Below are 8981 nucleotides of genomic sequence, written 5' to 3'. Positions count from 1 at the left end.
AAAATTTTTAAGTTCTTGATAAACATTTCATTCAGAGGTACTCTTTTCCTGAAGATCAGACTATTACCAACCAACAAGTGGGGTCCTGCTGCCCACTGCCACCCTCTAGGCAAAATTCTAGGGGTAAATGTTTAGAGATAAAGGAAAGGAGTCTTTATTCAAAAGCTACACAATTTTGAAGTAACAGCTTTCCACATGCATTAGTCACTTAGGCCTATCAATTAAGGCTAATTTTAACCCTAGTTACAGCTTTAATCACTTAAACCTATCAATTAAGGCTAAACTCTTTAACACCTGAGTTCTATCATTTCCCCCCTGTTAGTTTTTAATTATCTTATTTCTATAGGGTTAGTTTACAAACTAAAACAACATAAGATATAAAAGCTACACAATTTTGGAAGAATGGCAGGCTTCTGCCTCAGAGCTCATCCACTCTAGAACACCCAGAGAATAAAGCTGCCACCCTCTGCCAGGCCAGCCTGATCTTAGGCTGGTCCTGGAGTTCCTTCTTATCCAAAATACCATCCACTGGGAAATGCAGGCAACTGCGCAGAATCATCTAGGGATCCTCAAGGAAGAAGAGAACAAGAAAGCCAGAGAACCTTTCTTTTGTTTTAAATATTTTGGCCCATAATTCCATGTGCTCTGGAGGCATTCAGCTTCTCAGCCAATCCTGTCCTAGACTGTTTATCACTGCCTTGGGCAATCTCCTCCTATGGCCCCTCTTAGTCCTCCCTAGTGATCTGATTGGATCTCTCTGTATCAAGACTGATTTCATTCATCCCAGATGACAGCAATCAATCGTCGTCGGCAGCCGTCCGTCTCAAGAGACGATGGTGTAGCTTCTTAAGAGTCTATCTGCACCACCGAGAATGGTTGTGCAGTCCGATTCGGGAGTGACACGGTATCTGTCTCCTCCCGTGTTGAATCGACATCTTGCGATGACGCTGGAGTGTCCTCTCCAGTGAAGCTGAAGCTACAGAGCCTGGGCAGGGTGATATGGAGGGTCTGCTGTTGCCCATGCAGCAGACCCCCCCCTCTCTTCGCAGCTGAAGGGTCCAAGGGAAAGACGGAGTCAATACAGCTTGGTTTCAGGTGCGCCGCAGGAGTTGCCGGTGTTGACTACAACGTCAAACCGCCTTAGGGACTCCGGCTCCGGATTTTCTGTCGGGGTTTACTCCCTTAGCCTTTCCCCTGAATAGGTATGCCGCAAGGCAGCGGAGGTTTTTTGGAGTCAGAGTTTTCCTTCTCTGATGTGCCCTGACTGGAAGATCGAACCAGAGACACTTAGCTCGCAGGCCGACGCTCAATCCACGGAGTGAAACCAGCCAGTGGATAATAGGGCATTTTGTTACCTTTAAGATTTTGGGAAAGAAATGGTAGTTCCCATATAATAGCATCATAGATATGTAAGGCTACACACACACACACAAAAATGATACTGTGCAGATGGAACTCCATCTCAGTACTGATTGTAGGCATGGGGGAAAAGAAAATGAAGAAAAAGGTGTCAGAAAAGTTTTCCTTCCATGGGCCAAATAAATCCTTTGTATACTTGTAGAGGTGCAAAGGTGTAATAGAGGCTATCTAGCCAGAGAGAACAGAAATACTGTCTACAATATTTATGACAAATAATGTAGACTCCTTCTCTTGAATATTCCCAGTGACAACAAACTCCTTTTTCTAAGTCAGCCAGTTCCACTGTTGAACAGATAAATCTTAGGATCTTAGCTTTAACAAAAACACGTTAAAAAACAAACAAAAAAATCCTTCATTTGCAATTTCCCTCTGAAGCAAGACAGAATGATGATTCTGTAGCTGCCACATCTCCACTATGCCCTTAAAATATTTAGAGTGCAACACAGTCATGCGCAAGTTAAACATGGCCTACTCCTTCTCTGTCTTCCTATCCTATCTCTTTTGTATATTCATTTATAATGTTCATGTTTTTTGATTTATTACAGTGAGAAAAACTAATCCTATGTGTTATCACTTTAATAAATGAGACTGTGAAAGAGATTAATAGCTTTTAAAATTGTCAGAAGCTCAACTTTTTTTTTTTTTTTTTTTTTTTGGTAGACTTGCAAAGAAACAAATGAAAAATATTCAATAGAGTGGCATGGAAAAAGTTGGAGCCTCTGACCTTCTCTTCTTTAGAGGTTTTCCCTTGACTATCAGTTACTCAGATCAGCTACAGAACAACTCAACATGGGAGGTGGGAGTGGGGGAAGAACCACAGATGTCCTGAAAAATGAGCAGATGAGTTTATTGTCTCACCAGATTCCCAGAGGAGTCCAAGAATCTGAAAAAGTTAAAAATCAGTGAGGAAAGAAAAAAGAAGAAGCCTTGAATATACCTAAGACTCTAGAATAAAAAGGGTTAAATGTATTTACAGTCACCATGTTGGCTTAGAGATAGAAATAAGATTTCATTGGACTTTGAACCTCAGTAAACAATGGAAGGTATTTGTTCCGTTAACTTTTCTGAAACAACTTCCTGCCAAGCAGTGGGCTGTAACACTTGCTCACAATGGTCTGCACTTCCTACACAAGCTGCCGAGAAAACGCTGATTTCCGTGTACTGTTTCTTTGGAGTGCCATTATATTACAGTTGAGAAAAGGAGTGGGAGGAAGGAGGGAAACACTGCATTCAATTCTCTTACAATCTATTTTTAACACGCCTGAGGTTTTGAGTTATTAATGTAATGAGGCTAGATTCAAAAACAAAAAAAGATCAGTAGGGCAGCGAAGGCCTACAGTGGAGGGAGGAATGGCTGATTCCTTAGGATGCTAACAGCTATTTCAAAACCACATGGATGCTTACAGTGCTCGTCACCATATATTTAAGCAGAGGAAATCTTGATAGGAAGCAAATGTATAATATGAATGAGTAAGCTTCTCTTCTGATACTGGTTTATGGTGGCATTTTATAACTCCTTATTGTCCACCCACTGAATTTTATGGTTTACATGTTTATAAGGGGAAATGTCTGAAATCCTCCACCCTGTTGATACTCTTAAGTTCATTTTTTAAAGATTTTATTTATTAATTTTTATAGAGAGGGCAAGGGAGGGAGAAAGAGAGGGAGAGAAATATCAATGTGTAGTTGCTTCTCACACATCGCCAACTGAGGACCTGGCCCACAACCCAGGCATGTGCCCTGACAGGAAATTAAACCAGCAACACTTTGGTTCGCAGGCCGGCACTCAATCCATTGAGCTACATCACCAGAGCTGGATTCATTTTTCTTTTTTCCATGAAAAAATAAAATATATAAATTTCACCACCATGGCTGGGATTCAGGACAGGTATCAACTGCTGAACTATTCAAGGAAAAGCTTGAGCTCGTGTAGCATCATTTAAGGTCAAGATGTACTAAGTTTTTATTACAGTCTGGTAAGCTATACAGCAATGCTCTGCTGTTAATTTTTACCACATGATTTCACTCACATGTGGAATCTAATGAGCAAACTGAACTAACAAGCAAAATTGAGATGGACTCATAGATAAAGAGCAGGCTGACTGCTCCGTTGGGGAGTTAAGGGAGTAGAGGGATCAAGCAAAAAAGGAAAGAAAAGAAAGAATTCAGGGACACAGACCAAAGTATGGTGATCGCTAGGGGATGGGTGGTGGGTGGAGGTGGAAAAAGGTATAGGGTGATAAATGCTAATGGAAACACCACAATAAATAAATAAATAAATACATACATACAATCAACAACCATCACTTAGTGCAAAGCTGGGAACCTTCGGTATAGTAATTTTTAATTCTTTTTAACAAGTTTCCCTTCTCTTCATTCTCAGGAAGACAGGCTTGACAGCCTGCCTACTGGCAAACTAAGCAGGTATTAGTTAAGAACGTTATAATAGTAGTAAGAGTAGAAACAGTAGCAGCTATAATTTGATAATTGCTTGATAGTGATCACTGGGGAATATAATTTTCATTGAGTTAGATCTGACACTTGCTTTTGACTAAATTTTGGCATCTGAATCCAAAAATGACCCCAGTTTTTCTGTATCATGGCAACTTTTTAAGGTACAGGATACCCTCCCTTTGTTTCAAAAATCATATAAAATGTACATACAAAGAAAAAAATTACCTGAATATACTATTTAGTTATTTTATTCATATAAAGGCTATATATTTTTACTGTAAGTCAAACTGTGTACAAGTAGTGAAGTTCTGTTACCAAACATACATATTAAGGTATTTTATCTTTTCAAATGACAGGCTAGGAAGTGCCAAAATGAGATACTTGCAACAGTCTCCTTCTGTTGGCAAAGCTTTCACAAATTGCTTCATGAGACCTAGTTTTATGTGCAGAGGTAAGAATATAATGTTCCCTCTGTCAACAAGTGGCTCATGTAGAATGTCTGGATCACCAGGTTTGAGGTAAGATCTTGGAGGCCAATTCAATTCCACCCAATGCTTCTCACGAGCTCTGCTGTCCCACATACACAGAAAACAGGGATACTTGGTATACCCATGTTACTGACCAAGAAGGAAGCAGACCATTTTAAGGTCAACACAGATGATCCAATTCTGCTTGTTATATTGCAACAGATCAATGACTTTCTTTATGTCTTTATATTCTTCACGAAACAAACTGAATGGCCAACTGGGACTGCACCAAATAAATTGCCATAGTGGGGGAAGACACACGTCAAGCTCCGCTTTGAGCTAACGATGAATATCGCCATTCAATTGTGTTATAGATTGGAATTCCCAATTCCTCCATTAAACCATGTATGTTATGGCAATACACAAAGCCACCATCACTTTGAAAGTACTGCAGAAATGCACTTTCTTTTGGTCAAAACTAGGATGTCTTCACTCCTTTTTCAAGTAACTTTTTCTCATGCAGTCTTGATGCTAGGAGTTCTGAACACTTTTTGGACAGTCCCAAATCTCATGTCAAATCATTCAACTCATGCTGATCAAATCTCTTATGAACTGAGTCATCTTCAATTTCAAAATCTTCATTGTTCCTGTCACTTAGTTCTTCACCATACTCCTGTGTTTCAAAAGAGGGTAGTTCAATGAAAAGTGGCACTGGGAATTCAGCTGAATGAGGCACTGGGTGTATAGGTGATGGTAGACTAGGATACTCTATTTTACATTTATTTTTCTTGTTATATCCTGAGTTTTCACTATACAAGAGTAACAGTCACTTGAATGAACTCTGGGCTCTCACCAAACAATAGCTATTCCAAATAGCAATTTATCATGTGTTCCCTTTTTCCACATCCATAAACTCTCTACACACTGCTTGCAGACTTTGTGAGGGGCCCAAGACTTATCTTGATCACCAAGTTTTACTTTAAATGTGCAAAATAGGCTTGCCTGACAAATGCACTGATGTTTGTCATTTGACTGGAAATGGTGAAACTGCCACAGATATAACAAAATGTATCAGGGTTGTTTAGGCACTTATGATGAGAAAGAGCAGAGGCAGACATGATCTGAAGGAAAGGAAATAAGTATGTATGTAAATAAAAAAATAAATTCTGCTATCTCCTTGTATACAGACAAGAACTCGGACTACACTTTGGAATATGATTCACTATATAGAGTGGCACACAACCTCTCAACACACTGTCTCATGTATAACTGAGTAGCCTAGATAAGTATGAACCTGTCACTGGTCTCCAAGGTTATGCTACACTCCTTCCCACTCGAGGGAGTTTTGCTCTCAGCCGATAGGAGAGCACTAGTGCTTCCCTTGATCCAGCCTCGATCCAGCCTAGAGTGGTTGCATTAAAATAAGCTGTACAGAAAAACCTTGATGTGATAGAAGAAAAATAATTTTATTTTGGAAATCATCATGCCTATTTAAGTCTAAAACAGCTGAAAAAATCGAACTCAACAGGGAATTATGTTAAAAATTATTCCCCTGTTCCTGAGCCCTTTACAAATGACATCTCATTTTATCCTCATTTCTCCCATTTGCTAATGATAAAAGTGAAGTCCAGACATGTTAGCTACTTGATAAGGCAATGCTGCTAGTACACAGTAGAGCTAAAATTCAAATCAAATTCCAACTTTCTCCAACCCCCATTGCTCTTAACCTCTATGCTATATTTCATCATTAGTCCTGGTACTTTCTCTTCTTAGAAAAGTTTCCCCAGCTCTGGATCTCAGGATTTATTGCTCAGCCTATCCAGGCTTCCAATCACAGTGATGATGAAGAAAAAACAGGTGGTAGGTGAGTGGAGAAAACGTGTCATCAGCAGCTCTCATTCTGCCTGGCCCGCATCTCCTTTTCACGTGGTCACCTCAGGCTGGAAGCTATCATTCAACCAGGAGAAGAAACTCTGTGCAATTACTACAGCTCCTCTAAATGGAGCTTAATAGCCTGCTAAATACCAAGTCATCCTACTAGTATTGTTACTAACATACTATGGTCATTCTCATAGATTGACTGGTACCATATACAACAGAACAGTGACATTTCTTTTTTTCTCTATATTGATGTGTCTAATTTTATTTCTTCATGTCTTTTATTTTCAATTTTTTTCTTTTTATTGAATTTACTGGGGTGACTCTGGTTAACAAAATTATACAGTTCTACAGCACATCATCTGTACACTTTATTGTGTGTGCACCTCCCCAAGTCAAGTCTCCATCCATCACCAATTATCCCCCCTATAAACTCCTCCACCCCCTCCCATCCTCCACCCCCTGGAAATCACCACACTGTTGTCCATGCCCATTCTTTGTTTTTCCCATTATGCTCAATCCCTCCACGTCCCTCATCCAGCAACAGTGACATTTCTTAACCAGGGTGTTACTGATTAGATAAATTCCTTAATGTATCTTTATTGTAAACGTATAGATGCAATAAAATAATTCATTAAAATGTCTAAAAAGAGGCATAACTTGAACGTGTCTTAAAGTTCAAGAATAATTAGAAACAGGACTACTTGGCAACACGTTAGCATGAGAAAAAAGAGGATGGGAAAAAAAAAGGAGATTGCCCTGATTCCTACAGAGACTTATGGAATGGATTTCTGGGGTGTGATTCTCTTATTCAGCCTCAATTCTCAACTCTTTCAGTTCCTCTAGTTTCCCTCTTTGGCCCACTTGCCTTCTGTTTTGAGTTGTCTTCGGCCCACAGATCCTTATGCCACATATATGCTAGGACAAATATTATGTGTACTGATAAATGGACAATCCCAATAATATTACAGTAACCAGAAAAAAAACCCTGAAATTTCTATGTCTAGTTAAAATCAATTTTAAAAACTTGTTCTCATGAAATAACTCATATATATTTACTGTGGAAAATGCAGAAATTATAAAAAATGAAAATCACCCATATTCATAGAAACTGGAGATAATCACTATTAATATTTTCTGTACTTCTTTTTGATATTTTTGTGTTTGTATATTGATTAACTCATTTAACAAAAATTATTGGGTACCTGTTATGTGCCAGGCAATGTTTTGGGTGCTGAGGCAAAGAAAACAGCCAAAAATTTCTACCTAATGAGGCTAATATTCTAGTTGGGGAAGACAGAAAATAAACCCCAAACCGAGTAAATTACATTGTATATTAAAAGATAGTAACTACTCTGGAGAAGAATACAGGGTGTGGGAAAATTAGGTTTCCATTTGTTCATATGAAAAACTAGTACAATAATTAATAAATAACAATACAAGAATAAACTCTGTGTTTCATGTACTCACAACTGTAAACCTACTTATCCTCCACCCTATATAGAGAAAAAGAGGGATAGGATGTATTCGTCGTCGTCGTCGGCAGCCGTCCGTCTCGAGAGATGATGGTGTAGCTTCTTAAGAGTCTATCTGCACCGCCGAGAATGGCTGTGCAGACCGACTCGGGAGTGACACGGTATCTGTCTCCTCCCGTGTTGAATCGACATCTTGCGATGACGCTGGAGTGTCCTCTCCAGTGAAACTGAAGCTACAGAGCCTGGGCAGGGTGATATGGAGGGTCTGCTGTTGCCCATGCAGCAGACCCCCCCTCTCTTCGCAGCTGAAGGATCCAAGGGAAAGACGGAGTCAATACAGCTTGGCTTCAGGTGCGCCGCAGGAGTTGCCGGTGTTGACTACAACGTCAAACCGCCTTAGGGACTCCGGCTCCGGATTTTCTGTCGGGGTTTACTCCCTTAGCCTTTCCCCTGAAGAGGTATGCCGCAAGGCAGCGGAGGTTTTTTGGAATCAGAGTTTTCCTTCTCTGATGTGCCCTGACTGGAAGATCAAACCAGCGACACTTAGCTCACAGGCCGACGCTCAATCCACTGAGCCAAACCAGCCAGGGTTCATGAAATATATAAATAAGCCTTTATTCCATCTCTGACTTGTGTGCTACCTGTGGTAGCTTTGTTTCAAGCAGCAGTCACAGAAGTGGTTCTTGTCCACCTGCCTCTTCTCTTTCTCCTAGACCAGTGGATTATTGGGATTTGCTTGTTTCATGACAATGGCAGAAGCACACAAAGGCAGGAGCCACAACTCAAGCATACTTAAGCATTTGTTTGCACGGAGGATATTAACATACCATTTCCCAAGACAAGTCTATGCCAAGCCCAGGGTTAAAGTGCAGAAAAGTACACTCTCATATGGAAAGGTGGAGATGAGGGAGGAAAGTGAACACTTTTAAACAATAATCTAATTTGTCATATTCCTATTATTTACAAATATCTTCATTCCTTCCATAAGCAAAATACATTCACCTCCCATCTCAAGTTCTCCTCAAAATCTCACCCATTGATAACATCAAAGTCCAGGATCTCATGACCTACTTCAGGTCTGGATGTGCCTCCTCTTGATTCAGAGAGCCATGGTCTAAATGGACAAATTATTTCCCTTATCTTATCCAAAATACAATAATGGAACAAGGAAAGGATAACCACAATAAACACTGCCATTTGGAAAAGGGAAGAATGAGCAGCACAAGGCAGTTCTGAAAGCCCACTGTAAATGTGTCCCCATGTTCTTCTGAGGGAAGAATATGCTCCT

This window comes from Furipterus horrens, unplaced genomic scaffold (assembly GCF_987537825.1).
Source record: "Furipterus horrens unplaced genomic scaffold, mFurHor1.1.pri manual_scaffold_4, whole genome shotgun sequence".
Classification (NCBI taxonomy): Eukaryota; Metazoa; Chordata; class Mammalia; order Chiroptera; family Furipteridae; genus Furipterus; species Furipterus horrens.
The sequence above is the reverse complement of the archived record's forward strand: the minus strand, read 5'-3'. Positions refer to the sequence as shown.